Genomic DNA, 18,453 nt, shown 5'->3' on the forward strand with positions numbered 1-18,453 from the left:
ACTACATGATAATACATATGCGTATTGTCAGCTTGGAGGATGGTACGATTGCGATCGAGCTACTGTATGTAAATGTTTGCGCACAAAGGCTTCATAGTTGCTATAGAAACGTAGAATTTGACCACAGATAAGAACCACTTGGCCCAGCTAGTCCGGCCTTTTTTAACCTTTTGGTAACCTCAACCTTATATGATCCTTAGTTCTTTGATACTGTATTCTTAGGCCTTGTCCTTAGCAGAACTGCAGCTGGCTTCTCTGTGCCTAGTCCCTCCAGTCTCTATGACTGTTCCTGAGCATTAGAAACAAAAAAACAGAGATGTGTTTTCATCAGTTTGCAGATAGTGTTGTCTGCAGTCAGAACCCTTGAATGTATGAAGGAAGAGATATCACAAGGTGAGACTAACTGCTGTGCACAGCTCTTGAAGAGACACAGTGGGTGTGTATATACTGTACTCAACACTTCCAAATCAATAACAGTAAACCGAGATCTTATTGTAACACTGATCACAGGACAGGACCATCTATTTCAGAACATAGACCACTAAACAAATGCCTGTTTTCATGACGATGTTCAATTAGCAGTGCCTTTATATGTACACATACAAACACATGTCTACATGTTTAGCATTGTATTATCATTATGAGCTCTATTTATCAAGCAGGCTTTAGCCACATTTTCGATGAAACCACCATAAAAGGCTAATTGAACACATTGTTAATAGAATCTCCGACCTTACCCTACCTATCTCACTTTACCGCTGCCCCCATACATTCTATAGGGATGGCAGCTTTACTCTGTTACCAAGCCTAGCTTTTTGCAATAGGTACTGCCATCTTGAGATGGCGTTAACTATACTTTGCCTATGAGCAGCAATGGTGGACAGGCTAGCCTGGATGACTGCCGAGTTAAACAGCTATGTGCATACACGGACGGCTGCAACGCATGCGCTTTTCACAATGACCCTTCGCTAGCTGGAATAGGCCGCAGGGCAACTCAGGAGATGACCCAGCCGAGGAGGGAGACAACGCTGCGTGCTGATTGGCTGGTGAGCATTGATGAATACTGGCAGAACCAGAGCATGTATCGCTGTGAGAATATATGAAACTAAGGGCCTGATTCAGACCCGCTCGCAAGCGCTATGCGCTCGCAAGCAGGTCGACGGCCGGGCAGTGCGCACGCGCAAGCCCCGGAGCGAGCGAGAAATCACTCGCTCCAGGGCTCGCAGCAAAACAGCTCGCCCCATTTTGTAGCCGGGGTGGGGGGGTGGATGGACAAACGGAGGTGTTCCTGAAGGAACGCCTGCCATTTGTGGGTGGCCCTACTGACATCACCAGTGAGGTCAGTAGTGAGCTTCCGGCTCTATTAGAGCCGGAAGCTCACTGGGTCTTGCGGCAGACGAGACCCTACCACAAGGGTCTCGTCGCAAGCCCGATGGTCGCGACCATCACCTGGCCGCTCGCAAAAGCTGTGGGTGGTCACCCACAGCTTAGCAAGCAACCAGGAGGCCGGTTTTAATTTAAAAAGCGTCCGCCTTGATTCAGAGCGAACGCTCGCTTTTTGCGAGCGGCTCTGAATCAGGGCCTAAATGCACCACTGGTTACAGTAACTAACAATAAATAGGGCCCTCACTATTATTAATCACGGCACTGTCGCGATTATTAACAATCTGTGTCGCAGCTATTATTTTCATTTTGAATGAAAGTATCTCCGCTATGTACTAAACTGAACCCGCAGGGGCAGCGGTATGTAGTGAAAAACGCTGTCCGTGCGAGTAACTTCCAAAACATTTTGGAGGAGTGTTTCGGGGGAATCTAGCACAGTGTCAGTTCCCCCTGTCGGCCGGATCGGAAGATCTCTCTCCTGCGAGAATGCCTCCATAGGCTTAAAGCGGTTTAAGCCATCTGTAGAAGGTATAACTAAAAGCTTTCATATTCCATACTTACCTACTTTACTTAACCGCTCACCGGGAGATGCCCGGGGAGCAGACACTGGTGACCGCTTAGGGGGGCAGGCCTGGCTTACTACGTCATTAGGTCCCACCCCCCCCCCCGGCAAATTGGAGCGAATCGCGGGAGCGTAACAAGGAGGCGGGGCTAAATGACGCAGTCAAGGCAATTATGCCATGATTCCTGGCATTTATCTCACCATCCTGTCCACTTCAGAATGTATACTCTTTCTGAGTTGCGGGGGTCCCCCCGACAATTCGGGAGCCTCCCGACACTTTCTGGCGGGTAGGTAAGTATGCGATATTCTGAGTTTGGTACATAGCGGTCACAGGGCCGGCTAGAGGCCAACTGCGGCTGTACAAGGGCACCAGGGCCCGGCTTCGGAAGAACCCCACCCTCCACCCACCCACCAGCATTATTAGTATAAGCTCAGGGGGAGGGACCGGGGTGGGAAAGGGCGGAGTAGGAGCACAGGACGGTGCTGTGTGCCGAGTAACCTAGCACCGGCCCTAAGGGGTCAGACCATAGTCCCCTTCGTTAAAACTTGATAAATAGGCCCCTTACACATAAATGTGTAATATAAATCTATGAGAGGAGGTTACAGATACTGGGATGGACAGAAATCAATAGAATTACTCAGTGCTGTCCCTTTAACCTACCTAAGTTCTCGGCAGTCTAGTGGCACTATTAGCAGCCCCCTTAGGCAGGGAAATAATAAAATAAGTTTGTGTCAGGAGACTTCAGCTGAAATCGGCATATATCCAGCAAATGAAGGACCGTCAAACAGTGCAATGAATTCTCCCTTCCCAGCGGGGATCCCATAGAGGAGCTTCAAAACCCTTTGTATCGGCCTCTATTACCCACCTGCTGAGCCCGAATCAAACAACACCCACCTCTTCTTATATATTTTTTTTTTAGGCTCCTTTTTTGGAATAAAAGGCCAGCTTGAGCTGGATTCCTCTTCAGAGAGCCGGCGCTGACACATCTCGCAGACTCACTTAAACCCAAGTTGAAAGCCGAGTCTATCACACACTCCGGCTCCAACCTCTCCTCTCTCGGCTGCAGACTGCAAGGCCCTGGCTCTGGCAGTGAGAGATCCCTTTGGTGTGGGTGAATGGGGGCCGGGGAGAGAAAACTTAGCAAATCCCAGTAAAGTGATTACTGTTACAGTGATGTAGAAATGAAAAAAAAAAAAACTATTTGTCTGCCGGAGATTCTGGACTGTAGGTCACTGACACACGGACGTCAGCTACTGGGCTCAGACCTTGAGGTATTCCCTGGTACCATCAATTCGGTTGTCATATTGATTGGAATAGGCTGTTGTAACATAGCAATAGGTGATCCCCTCTGTGATGAAAACTCAGATGTATCGCTGTGATTGAGAACATTTGCATAAATATTCTCCTTGATAACATATTCATCAATACTCATCGTTATATATGGAGGTTCATGTCGGTGTGTCGCCTTCTCAGAGACAATTAGCGGTACTGCCGGAATTCATTAAACAGCTCAGTCTGTGACAGTTAGGAGCTAAATGGTTGGTACTTTGGGCCTTATTCAGAGGCGGTCGGAGGATGCAAGCGGTCGCCCAGAAACTGGGCGGCTACTTGCATCCTGACCGCCCGCCTCTGTTGCGGTCGTTAGGCTGTGGGTTAACACCCACAGCTCTAACGACCACTCGGGTGATGGTCGCGATGGTCAGAGACCATCGCGACCATCGGGGCTTACGAGGAGACCCTAGGGTAGGGTCTCCCTTGTCGTAAGCCCCGGAGAGCTTCTGGCTCTGTCTGAGCCGGAAGCTCTCCACTGACATCACTAGTGATGTCAGTGGGGCCTCCCCAAACGGCAGGCGTTCCCATGGGAACGCCTCCGTTTGGGCTGCCACCCCCCCGGCCCGCCTTCCAAACGGGGCGAGCTGTCAATCAACATCGACAGCTCGCCCCCTTTGGAAAGAGACCCGCTACGACCGGCGCTGTCGGTCGTAGCGGGTCTCACGCATGCGCACGAGGGAGCCGGCTCCCTTGTGCGCATGCGCACTGGCAAAACATCGAGATGGCCGTGCGGTCGTAGACCGTACGGCCGCCTCTGAATAAGGTCCTTTATCTTTCCACTAACAGCCCTTCAGGGGCAGGAGGCAGGTATGAGTAATATTTTATTTAACTTTGATTTTTATCAAAACTGTGACACAGGAGTTTTCAGGGATATTTATTAACGGTTATTTATATATCGCACACATATTTATCGCTGTGCTTTACAGAGAATATTTAATTCATTCATATTAGTCCCTCCTGCCCCAGTGGAGCTTGCAATCTATATGGACACATATAAACTAAGGTTTTTCTTTACTTCACCTATTAACCTACTAGTATGTTTTTGGAGTGCGAAAGGAAACCTGAGCACCCCGAGGGAAACCCATGCCAGAACGGGGTGAACATGCAAGCCCTTCATAGATTGGCCATAACCAGCAATTGAACTCAGGACCTCAGTGCTGTGAGGCAGTAGTGCTATCCACTTGCTATGCCAACCGATGTGCAGCCAATATAAGAATCGGTAGCCAATCCCATAGTTCTCTGTGCAGATGGTGAAATGGGGCAATTTGCCGAGATTGCTAATGCCAACTAAAGATGCCAATGGTAACTTCCGGCTGTGGTTAAAGCAGTGCCCGAGGGGGATCTTCCGGACCCTCCCTGGCAAGACACACACTCCTCCCCTCTCTCCTATACCTAATTGTTCCTTGTGCATGTACTGCATGGCCAGGCATGTACAGATAATAGGCTAATAAGTAAAGTGACAGTAATTCATACATGGCACTGTGGGAGGCGTGGAGCTGCTGAAATAGTTGATGCTGGGTGCATGGTGACGCGATCGGTTCATCTTGACATTGCCTCATTGTAAAGCAGGGGGCGGGGCCAAGATGATGAGATTCACCGCAAATTGCCTCATCTGCCATCTATACTGCCCACGTCTACCGGGAAGGGGGCGGCCGAGTTTGGGGGTGGCTATGGGTGACTTGGCTTCTCTTCCGGGCGACTGGGAGTGCTACCCGATTTTCGGGAACCTCCCGGCCAGTATGCAGTAATTGTACGTATCACTTTACTGTGGACTCCGATAAGAGCCAGGACAGGCTCAGGACAGGCTCTTATCGGAGGCGCTGTCCCGGCAGGAGTTTATTGATAAATCACTATCATCTTACCTTAGACTCTCCATCATGACAGGTTGTTATTAGAGGCATTATCCCGGAAGGAATTAATTTAGGAATTGCTCTGTTACTTTAGGGGAGATTTGGAGATTTATCAAACTTTCTGAAGAGGATAAGGTCAGATTCTAGGTATTATTTTATTATAGAATGCACCTGATTATGATAGCTGTAAGCTGATTGGTTGCTATGTGCAACGCCTCTGCTTGTCCTCTTTAGAAGGGCTGACAAATCTCCCCCTTTATCTTGTCGTGTGAATAATGGCTGTAATAGAGGATACTGAGGGGCCCATTCATCATCACTTCATTTTTACAAAAGCAGGTGAAAAAAATGCACATTATCACCTGCAATTGTAAAAATTAAGTTATCGGATAATTCATCAAGAAAGTAATCCAGGAGATATCACAGATATGGAATGGCCGCTGTCTGCATACACTAGTATCACAGATATCTCCTACTTACCTTCCTCTGGCAGAATGGCCCTCTGTCCCCATACACTAGTATCACAGATATCTCCTACTTACCTTCCTCTGGCGGAATGGCCCACTGTCCCCATACACTAGTATCACAGATATCTCCTGCTTACCTTCCTCTGGTGGAATGGCCCCCTGTCCCCATACAATAGTATCACAGATATCTCCTACTTACCTTCATCTGGCGGAATGGCCCGCTGTCCCCATACACTAGTATCACAGATATCTCCTACTTACCTTCCTCTGGCGGAATGGCCACTGTCCCCATACACTAGTATCACAGATATCTCCTACTTGCCTTCCTCTGGCGGAATGGCCCACTGTCCCCATACACTAGTATCACAGATATCTCCTACTTACCTTCCTCTGGTGGAATGGCCGCTGTCCCCATACACTAGTATCACAGATATCTCCTACTTGCCTTCCTTTTGTGGAATGGCCCGCTGTCCCCATACACTAGTATCACAGATATCTCCAACTTACCTTCCTCTGGCGGAATGGCCTGCTGTCCCCATACACTAGTATCACAGATATCTCCTACTTACCTTCCTCTGGCGGAATGGCCCGCTGTCCCCATACACTAGTATCACAGATATCTCCTACTTACCTTCCTCTGGCGGAATGGTCTGCTGTCCCCATACACTAGTATCACAGATATCTCCTACTTACCTTCCTCTGGCGGAATGGCCACTGTCCCCATACACTAGTATCACAGATATCTCCTACTTACCTTCCTCTGGCAAAATGGCCCACTGTCCCCATACACTAGTATCACAGATATCTCCTACTTACCTTCCTCTGGCGGAATGGCCGCTGTCCCCATACACTAGTATCACAGATATCTCCTACTTGCCTTCCTTTTGTGGAATGGCCCGCTGTCCCCATACACTAGTATCACAGATATCTCCAACTTGCCTTCCTCTGGCGGAATGGCCTGCTGTCCCCATACACTAGTATCACAGATATCTCCTACTTACCTTCCTCTGGCGGAATGGCCCGCTGTCCCCATACACTAGTATCACAGATATCTCCTACTTACCTTCCTCTGGCGGAATGGTCTGCTGTCCCCATACACTAGTATCACAGATATCTCCTACTTACCTTCCTCTGGCGGAATGGCTCTCTGTCCCCATACACTAGTATCACAGATATCTCCTACTTACCTTCCTTTTGTGGAATGGCCCGCTGTCCCCATACACTAGTATCACAGATATCTCCTACTCACCTTCCTCTCCTGGAATGGCCCTCTGTCCCCATACACTAGTATCACAGATATCTCCTACTCACCTTCCTCTCCTGGAATGGCCCTCTGCCCCCATACACTAGTATCACAGATATCTCCTGCTTACCTTCCTCTAGCGGAATGGCCCGCTGTCCCCATACACTAGTATCACAGATATCTCCTGCTTACCTTCCTTTTGTAGAATGGCCCGCTGTCCCCACTAGTATGGGGACAGAATTCATCAAGCTCCGAAACTACAATATTTGCGGAGCTTGAGTGCGGTTTCATTCGCCATCTTTAGGATGCTCCAGACACCCGCTCCTTCCCAATGAGAAGGAGTTCAGAGTCGCGAAGATGGATCCTTTCGGATCCCACCACCCCTGTTCGGCTCCTTCCGCCAGACGTCGGGGCTCTTGTGTACATGCGTGACCTGAAAAGATTCACTGCTCCGAGAAGGAGCAGTGAAGCCGCTCGCGGGGACAGATGATTTTGCCTCAGATTTTGCTCCGGATTACGCCGTGAGTTAGAATGTTAATTATCGGGGTCATGAATAGGCCCCTTAGTTGCCAAAAAATTGGGATTCTACATAAATAGGGGCTGTAAAATGCCGGAAATATTGTCGCATTCTACAACCTACGTCATCTCACCTTAATAACCTCACAAAGAAACAGGAACAATAGCGTGAGGCTTTGGACAAGACGAAACAAGAGGTAACAGCTTTGGTGCGGCGCCCCACGTTTCATGTGTTAGTAAATGAGCCACCTATTTGCTAGTTTTAGAAGCTGATAAAAGGCCGTGACTGAAAATGATTTGTAAGAAAAGAAAGAGGAAGTGTAAAGCCTGTAATAGAAAGCTTTCTCTATGAATGGCGCCCAGTGGCTCCTTCCGGGTGCCAAATACATTATTGCGGCCTTTTCCCAGTAGATAGAAATAGCACAGAAGCCAGCGCTGGGACTATTCCCAGCAAGTCAGAATTCTGGAACATTAAACAGCCTGATTTGAAGACCTGCAAAAACTGGGACTGTGCTGGAAAACAGGGATACAGAGCCTAGGCTTCTGAACGAGAGAGTATAGGGGAGATGTATCCAGCCTTGGGGAGGCCACTTATTAATGATTGCATTTGCAATGCGATCTAGTCATGATATTATCGCCCATGATCGCATTGCAAGATGCGATCATAGCGTTGGAAGGTATCATCCGGTACCCGCAGGGACATGGGCTCCTACATGGGCTCCGAAAGGAGCCTGTCCCTGCGATGTGCCCAGAGTGCTGCCAGGGCTACTGCCGGCCCCATAGGCTACAACAGGCCAACGCCATCTTCAGATGGTGTTAACCGTGGGGGACAATCTCCGCATTCCCGGAAGCTGGTAATACCCCTTTTCACACCCCCAGTTTATATGGGGGCTGCGGCCGCATTTGGGAATGGAGGGATCACACAGGTATCAGAGATATCCGCTGTTGTCCCTCCTTCGTACATAGGGGTCATAGGCAAACGCAGGTGGGGTTTCCGTATGCCTGGAAACCCCCCTCCCCAGCACACACATGACCACAGTAGAAATAGTAATATAATAGAATTTTGCTAGTGTTGCACGTTCTTCTCAGTATAATAAATGAAATAATTAGCACCACTTTTAACATGTATCAGACAGTAATAAATAACCTGTGCACCAATTAGGAGATCTGGAAAACATGCACTATTAGGGATGCACTGCTATAGAGCCCAATATGTACATATATGTCCAGGGCAGTGCTAGGTTCTTCTGCTGCTCCTCCAGGCTCCCGGACTTGTTCCAATAGTCTGGAATGGTGCCCACATCTAAAATTAAAACATCCAGCTCAGGCAGGATGGCCCTACTGCCGCATCTAATGGCTTACTGTGATTGCTGGTCCTGTATATGCTGGTATTATTACACACGATACATTTTGTATGACGCATCTTAAAACTGGTTGAGTACTAATTCTGCCCTCTTCACGGACTGGCCACCACTCGCTTTAAAATCCAGCATTTGGAAAACCCCCTGTAGAAATCCTGCATTTGCCACTGGGGGTGATACTGAATGTCCGCAGTTACCCCCTGAAGACGGATCTTTTCAAGAAATAAGCCGCAAATATTTCTTGATAAATGGCCCCTTGGAGAGAGATAAAGAGGAGCAGTTGTCTGAGGCAACCAGCGTCTGTCATTTCCAAGACTGTGCCAGATAAATGACAGGTAGGAGCTGATTGGGTGACCTCCACTTTATCTCTCTTCAGGGCTTGGTACATCTCCCCCTTTATGAGATATATGGTTTAATAATTCAGTGTATACTGTAAGTAGAGTGTACAAATGATGTCTTCATACACAGCCTCCCAGTATATCACTGCCTCCAGCCTCCCAGTATATCACTGCCTCCATCCTCCCAGTATATCACTGCCTCCATCCTCCCAGTATATCACTACCTCCAGACTCCCAGTATATCACTGCCCCCAGCCTCCAAGTATATCACTGCCTCCAGACTCCCAGTATATCACTGCCTTCAGCCTCCCAGTATATCACTGCCTCAGTCCTCCCAGTATATCACTGCCTCCAGCCTCCCAGTATATCACTGCCTCCAGTCCCAGTATATCACTGCCTCCAGCCTCCCAGTATATCACTGCCCCAGCCTCCCAGTATATCACTGCCTCCAGCCTCCCAGTATATCACCGCCCCAGGCTCCCAGTATATCACCGCCCTCAGCCTCCCAGTATATCACTGCCTCCAGCCTCCCAGTATATCACTGCCTCCATCCTCCCAGTATATCACTGCCTCCAGACTCCCAGTATATCACTGCCTCCATCCTCCCAGTATATCACTACCTCCAGACTCCCAGTATACCACTGCCTCCATCCTCCCAGTATATCACTGCCTCCATCCTCCCAGTATATCACTACCTCCAGACTCCCAGTATATCACTGCCTCCATCCTCCCAGTATTTCACTGCCTCCATCCTCCCAGTATATCACTGCCTCCAGACTCCCAGTATATCACTGCCTCCATCCTCCCAGTATATCACTGCCTCCAGACTCCCAGTATATCACTGCCTCCAGACTCCCAGTATATCACTGCCTCCATCCTCCCAGTATATCACTGCCTCCAGCCTCCCAGTATATCACTGCCTCCAGCCTCCCCGTATATCACTGCCTCCATCCTCCCCGTATATATCACTGCCTCCAGACTCCCAGTATATCACTGCCTCCATCCTCCCCGTATATATCACTGCCTCCAGCCTCCCAGTATATCACTGCCTCCATCCTCCCAGTATATCACTGCCTCCAGACTCCCCGTATATCACTGCCTCCAGCCTCCCCGTATATCACTGCCTCCATCCTCCCCGTATATCACTGCCTCCAGACTCCCCGTATATCACTGTCTACATCCTCCCAGTATATCACTGCCTCCATCCTCCCCGTATATATCACTGCCTCCATCCTCCCAGTATATCACTGCCTCCAGACTCCCCGTATATCACTGCCTCCATCCTCCCCGTATATCACTGCCTCCATCCTCCCCGTATATCACTGCCTCCAGACTCCCAGTATATCACTGCCTCCAGACTCCCAGTATATCACTGCCTCCATCCTCCCAGTATATCACTGCCTCCAGCCTCCCAGTATATCACTGCCTCCAGCCTCCCAGTATATCACTGCCTCCATCCTCCCAGTATATCACTGCCTCCAGCCTCCCAGTATATCACTGCCTCCAGCCTCCCAGTATATCACTGCCTCCATCCTCCCAGTATATCACTGCCTCCAGCCTCCCAGTATATCACTGCCTCCAGACTCCCCGTATATCACTGCCTCCATCCTCCCCGTATATCACTGCCTCCATCCTCCCCGTATATATCACTGCCTCCAGACTCCCCGTATATTACTGCCTCCATCCTCCCCGTATATCACTGCCTCCAGACTCCCACTATATCACTGCCTCCAGACTCCCAGTATATCACTGCCTCCATCCTCCCAGTATATCACTGCCTCCAGCCTCCCAGTATATCACTGCCTCCATCCTCCCCGTATATCACTGCCTCCAGCCTCCCCGTATATCACTGCCTCCAGCCTCCCCGTATATCACTGCCTCCAGACTCCCCGTATATCACTGCCTCCAGCCTCCCCGTATATCACTGCCTCCATCCTCCCCGTATATCACTGCCTCCAGACTCCCCGTATATCACTGCCTCCATCCTCCCAGTATATCACTGCCTCCATCCTCCCCGTATATATCACTGCCTCCAGACTCCCAGTATATCACTGCCTCCAGACTCCCCGTATATCACTGCCTCCATCCTCCCCGTATATCACTGCCTCCATCCTCCCCGTATATCACTGCCTCCATCCTCCCAGTATATCACTGCCTCCAGACTCCCAGTATATCACTGCCTCCAGACTCCCAGTATATCACTGCCTCCATCCTCCCAGTATATCACTGCCTCCAGCCTCCCCGTATATCACTGCCTCCAGCCTACCCGTATATCACTGCCTCCATCCTCCCCGTATATCACTGCCTCCAGACTCCCCGTATATCACTGCCTCAAGACTCCCCGTATATATCACTGCCTCCAGACTCCCAGTATATCACTGCCTCCAGACTCCCCTTATATCACTGCCTCCATCCTCCCCGTATATCACTGCCTCCATCCTCCCCGTATATCACTGCCTCCAGACTCCCCATATATCACTGCCTCCATCCTCCCCGTATATCACTGCCTCCATCCTCCCCGTATATCACTGCCTCCAGACTCTCACTATATCACTGCCTCCAGACTCCCAGTATATCAATGCCTCCATCCTCCCAGTATATCACTGCCTCCAGCCTCCCAGTTTATCACTGCCCCCAGCCTCCCAGTATATCACTGCCCTCAGCCTCCCAGTATATCACTGCCTCCATCCTCCCAGTATATCACTGCCTCCATCCTCCCAGTATATCACTGCCTCCAGACTCCCCTTATATCACTGCCTCCATCCTCCCCGTATATCACTGCCTCCATCCTCCCCGTATATCACTGCCTCCAGACTCCCCGTATATCACTGCCTCCATCCTCCCCGTATATCACTGCTTCCATCCTCCCCGTATATCACTGCCTCCAGACTCCCACTATATCACTGCCTCCAGACTCCCAGTATATCAATGCCTCCATCCTCCCAGTATATCACTGCCTCCAGCCTCCCAGTTTATCACTGCCCCCAGCCTCCCAGTATATCACTGCCCTCAGCCTCCCAGTATATCACTGCCTCCATCCTCCCACTATATCACTGCCTCCAGACTCCCAGTATATCACTGCCTCCATCCTCCCAGTATATCACTGCCTCCAGCCTCCCAGTATATCACTGCCTCCATCCTCCCCGTATATCACTGCCTCCAGCCTCCCCGTATATCACTGCCTCCAGCCTCCCCGTATATCACTGCCTCCATCCTCCCCGTATATCACTGCCTCCAGACTCCCCATATATCACTGCCTCCAGACTCCCCGTATATCACTGCCTCCATCCTCCCCTTATATCACTGCCTCCAGACTCCCCGTATATCACTGCCTCCATCCTCCCAGTATATCACTGCCTCCATCCTCCCCGTATATATCACTGCCTCCAGACTCCCAGTATATCACTGCCTCCAGACTCCCCATATATCACTGCCTCCATCCTCCCCGTATATCACTGCCTCCATCCTCCCCGTATATCACTGCCTCCATCCTCCCAGTATATCACTGCCTCCAGACTCCCAGTATATCACTGCCTCCAGACTCCCAGTATATCACTGCCTCCATCCTCCCAGTATATCACTGCCTCCAGCCTCCCCGTATATCACTGCCTCCAGCCTCCCCGTATATCACTGCCTCCATCCTCCCCGTATATCACTGCCTCCAGACTCCCCGTTTATCACTGCCTCCAGACTCCCCGTATATATCACTGCCTCCAGACTCCCAGTATATCACTGCCTCCAGACTCCCCTTATATCACTGCCTCCATCCTCCCCGTATATCACTGCCTCCATCCTCCCCGTATATCACTGCCTCCAGACTCCCCGTATATCACTGCCTCCATCCTCCCCGTATATCACTGCCTCCAGACTCCCACTATATCACTGCCTCCAGACTCCCAGTATATCAATGCCTCCATCCTCCCAGTATATCACTGCCTCCAGCCTCCCAGTTTATCACTGCCCCCAGCCTCCCAGTATATCACTGCCCTCAGCCTCCCAGTATATCACTGCCTCCATCCTCCCAGTATATCACTGCCTCCAGCCTCCCAGTATATCACTGCCTCCAGCCTCCCAGTATATCACTGCCCCAGCCTCCCAGTATATCACCGCCTCCAGCCTCCCAGTATATCACCGCCCCAGCCTCCCAGTATATCACCGCCCCCAGGCTCCCAGTATATCACCGCCCTCAGCCTCCCAGTATATCACTGCCTCCATCCTCCCAGTATATCACTGCCTCCATCCTCCCAGTATATCACTGCCTCCATCCTCCCAGTATATCACTGCCTCCATCCTCCCAGTATATCACTGCCTCCATCCTCCCAGTATATCACTGCCTCCAGCCTCCCAGTATATCACTGCCCCCAGCCTCCCAGTATATCGCTGCCCCCAGCCTCCCAGTATATCGCTGCCTCCAGCCTCCCAGTATATCGCTGCCCCCAGCCTCCCAGTATATCGCTGCCCTCAGCCTCCCAGTATATCGCTGCCCTCAGCCTCCCCGTATATCGCTGCCCCCAGCCTCTCCGTATATCGCTGCCCCCAGCCTCCCCGTATATCGCTGCCCTCTTATCACCGCCCCAGCCTCCCCGTATATCACTGCCTCCAGCCTCCCCGTATATCACTGCCTCCAGACTCCCAGCATATCACTGCCTCCATCCTCCCCGTATATCACTGCCTCCATCCTCCCCGTATATCACTGCCTCCAGACTCCCCGTATATCACTGCCTCCATCCTCCCCATATATCACTGCCTCCATCCTCCCCGTATATCACTGCCTCCAGACTCCCACTATATCACTGCCTCCAGACTCCCAGTATATCAATGCCTCCATCCTCCCAGTATATCACTGCCTCCAGCCTCAAAGTTTATCACTGCCCCCAGCCTCCCAGTATATCACTGCCCTCAGCCTCCCAGTATATCACTGCCTCCATCCTCCCAGTATATCACTGCCTCCATCCTCCCAGTATATCACTGCCTCCAGACTCCCCTTATATCACTGCCTCCATCCTCCCCGTATATCACTGCCTCCATCCTCCCCGTATATCACTGCCTCCATCCTCCCCGTATATCACTGCCTCCATCCTCCCCGTATATCACTGCCTCCAGACTCCCCGTATATCACTGCCTCCATCCTCCCCGTATATCACTGCCTCCATCCTCCCCGTATATCACTGCCTCCAGACTCTCACTATATCACTGCCTCCAGACTCCCAGTATATCAATGCCTCCATCCTCCCAGTATATCACTGCCTCCAGCCTCCCAGTTTATCACTGCCCCCAGCCTCCCAGTATATCACTGCCCTCAGCCTCCCAGTATATCACTGCCTCCATCCTCCCAGTATATCACTGCCTCCATCCTCCCAGTATATCACTGCCTCCAGACTCCCCTTATATCACTGCCTCCATCCTCCCCGTATATCACTGCCTCCATCCTCCCCGTATATCACTGCCTCCAGACTCCCCGTATATCACTGCCTCCATCCTCCCCGTATATCACTGCTTCCATCCTCCCCGTATATCACTGCCTCCAGACTCCCACTATATCACTGCCTCCAGACTCCCAGTATATCAATGCCTCCATCCTCCCAGTATATCACTGCCTCCAGCCTCCCAGTTTATCACTGCCCCCAGCCTCCCAGTATATCACTGCCCTCAGCCTCCCAGTATATCACTGCCTCCATCCTCCCACTATATCACTGCCTCCAGACTCCCAGTATATCACTGCCTCCATCCTCCCAGTATATCACTGCCTCCAGCCTCCCAGTATATCACTGCCTCCATCCTCCCCGTATATCACTGCCTCCAGCCTCCCCGTATATCACTGCCTCCAGCCTCCCCGTATATCACTGCCTCCATCCTCCCCGTATATCACTGCCTCCAGACTCCCCGTATATCACTGCCTCCAGACTCCCCGTATATCACTGCCTCCATCCTCCCCTTATATCACTGCCTCCAGACTCCCCGTATATCACTGCCTCCATCCTCCCAGTATATCACTGCCTCCATCCTCCCCGTATATATCACTGCCTCCAGACTCCCAGTATATCACTGCCTCCAGACTCCCCATATATCACTGCCTCCATCCTCCCCGTATATCACTGCCTCCATCCTCCCCGTATATCACTGCCTCCATCCTCCCAGTATATCACTGCCTCCAGACTCCCAGTATATCACTGCCTCCAGACTCCCAGTATATCACTGCCTCCATCCTCCCAGTATATCACTGCCTCCAGCCTCCCCGTATATCACTGCCTCCAGCCTCCCCGTATATCACTGCCTCCATCCTCCCCGTATATCACTGCCTCCAGACTCCCCGTATATCACTGCCTTCAGACTCCCCGTATATATCACTGCCTCCAGACTCCCAGTATATCACTGCCTCCAGACTCCCCTTATATCACTGCCTCCATCCTCCCCGTATATCACTGCCTCCATCCTCCCCGTATATCACTGCCTCCATCCTCCCCGTATATCACTGCCTCCAGACTCCCACTATATCACTGCCTCCAGACTCCCAGTATATCAATGCCTCCATCCTCCCAGTATATCACTGCCTCCAGCCTCCCAGTTTATCACTGCCCCCAGCCTCCCAGTATATCACTGCCCTCAGCCTCCCAGTATATCACTGCCTCCATCCTCCCAGTATATCACTGCCTCCAGCCTCCCAGTATATCACTGCCTCCAGCCTCCCAGTATATCACTGCCCCAGCCTCCCAGTATATCACCGCCTCCAGCCTCCCAGTATATCACCGCCCCAGCCTCCCAGTATATCACCGCCCCCAGGCTCCCAGTATATCACCGCCCTCAGCCTCCCAGTATATCACTGCCTCCATCCTCCCAGTATATCACTGCCTCCATCCTCCCAGTATATCACTGCCTCCATCCTCCCAGTATATCACTGCCTCCATCCTCCCAGTATATCACTGCCTCCATCCTCCCAGTATATCACTGCCTCCAGCCTCCCAGTATATCACTGCCCCCAGCCTCCCAGTATATCGCTGCCCCCAGCCTCCCAGTATATCGCTGCCTCCAGCCTCCCAGTATATCGCTGCCCCCAGCCTCCCAGTATATCGCTGCCCTCAGCCTCCCAGTATATCGCTGCCCTCAGCCTCCCCGTATATCGCTGCCCCCAGCCTCTCCGTATATCGCTGCCCCCAGCCTCCCCGTATATCGCTGCCCTCTTATCACCGCCCCAGCCTCCCCGTATATCACTGCCTCCAGCCTCCCCGTATATCACTGCCTCCAGACTCCCAGCATATCACTGCCTCCATCCTCCCCGTATATCACTGCCTCCATCCTCCCCGTATATCACTGCCTCCAGACTCCCCGTATATCACTGCCTCCATCCTCCCCATATATCACTGCCTCCATCCTCCCCGTATATCACTGCCTCCAGACTCCCACTATATCACTGCCTCCAGACTCCCAGTATATCAATGCCTCCATCCTCCCAGTATATCACTGCCTCCAGCCTCAAAGTTTATCACTGCCCCCAGCCTCCCAGTATATCACTGCCCTCAGCCTCCCAGTATATCACTGCCTCCATCCTCCCAGTATATCACTGCCTCCATCCTCCCAGTATATCACTGCCTCCAGACTCCCCTTATATCACTGCCTCCATCCTCCCCGTATATCACTGCCTCCATCCTCCCCGTATATCACTGCCTCCAGACTCCCCGTATATCACTGCCTCCATCCTCCCCGTATATCACTGCCTCCATCCTCCCCGTATATCACTGCCTCCAGACTCCCACTATATCACTGCCTCCAGACTCCCAGTATATCAATGCCTCCATCCTCCCAGTATATCACTGCCTCCAGCCTCCCAGTTTATCACTGCCCCCAGCCTCCCAGTATATCACTGCCCTCAGCCTCCCAGTATATCACTGCCTCCATCCTCCCAGTTTATCACTGCCCCCAGCCTCCCAGTATATCACTGCCCTCAGCCTCCCAGTATATCACTGCCTCCATCCTCCCAGTATATCACTGCCTCCAGCCTCCCAGTATATCACTGCCTCCAGACTCCCCGTATATCACTGCCTCCAGACTCCCCGTATATCACTGCCTCCAGACTCCCAGCATATCGCCGCCCCAGCCTCCCAGTATATCGCCGCCCCAGGCTCCCAGTATATCACCGCCCTCAGCCTCCCAGTATATCACTGCCTCCATCCTCCCAGTATATCACTGCCTCCAGCCTCCCAGTATATCACTGCCTCCATCCTCCCAGTATATCACTGCCTCCAGACTCCCAGTATATCACTGCCTCCAGCCTCCCAGTATATCACTGCCTCCATCCTCCCAGTATATCACTGCCTCCATCCTCCCAGTATATCACTGCCTCCAGCCTCCCAGTATATCACTGCCTCCATCCTCCCAGTATATCACTGCCTCCATCCTCCCAGTATATCACTACCTCCAGCCTCCCAGTATATCACTGCCTCCAGCCTCCCAGTATATCACTACCTCCAGACTCCCAGTATATCACTGCCTCCAGCCTCCCAGTATATCACTGCTCCCAGCCTCCCAGTATGTCACCGCCCTCAGCCTCCCAGTATGTCACTGCCTCCAGCCTCCCAGTATATCACTGCCTCCAGACTCCCAGTATATCACTGCCTCCAGACTCCCAGTATATCACTGCCTCCATCTTTATGTACTATAATATTTCAAGCTAGATACAACCAATGTTCTCTCTAAATAAAAGTGTTCTGGAAATATAGGAAGTAATTTAATCTTTAAATCATATCTGTAATAAAGCTAATATATGCCCAAGAAAATGTGTCTCTGTTATTTTTATACTTTGTAATTATATTCAGCGTATTATTATTATAATGTGTTTTTTTTGCGGATTGTCTTCCGTGAGTACCAGTCACAATTTGGTGCCTGTGTGTATCTGCTCGAGATGCAGGCCTGGCGTGAGGAAGGGCTTTCTACATTACCTGCGCTATATGCAGTAACTGCAGCAGGCTACAATAATGCCTTGCATTTGTGATAGCAGCACTGCAGTACCTACTGGCGCTTATTTATGACATCATCAAGAAGCAGGCTTACCTACCCTCCTGATTTGGCGGGGAGCCTCCCGAATATAGTGGGTGCCAATCTCCAGCCCCCCAGTGGGAGGGAGCTGAATGACGGCAAGTATGTCAAGAAGCAGCCAGCAAACATATGGGGGTAGATGTACCAAGCCTTGGACAGCGATAAAGGGCCTGATTCAGCCCGCTCGCTAAGCTGCGAACGCACGCTATGGTCGATTATCGCACGTTTGCACATGCGTCAAAGTGCACATGCGCGAATCAGTCACTGCGGCTGGGAATCGTGCTCTCGTAGTACACAGACTGGAAGCTGCTTTGAGTGACAGATAGCGCCATTTGTGGGTGGTAAGGTGCTTGTGAACAGGGGAGTGGTGCTG

Source organism: Taudactylus pleione, unplaced genomic scaffold (genome assembly GCF_031769625.1).
Source record: "Taudactylus pleione unplaced genomic scaffold, aTauple2 ptg000316l, whole genome shotgun sequence".
Lineage (NCBI taxonomy): Eukaryota > Metazoa > Chordata > Amphibia > Anura > Myobatrachidae > Taudactylus > Taudactylus pleione.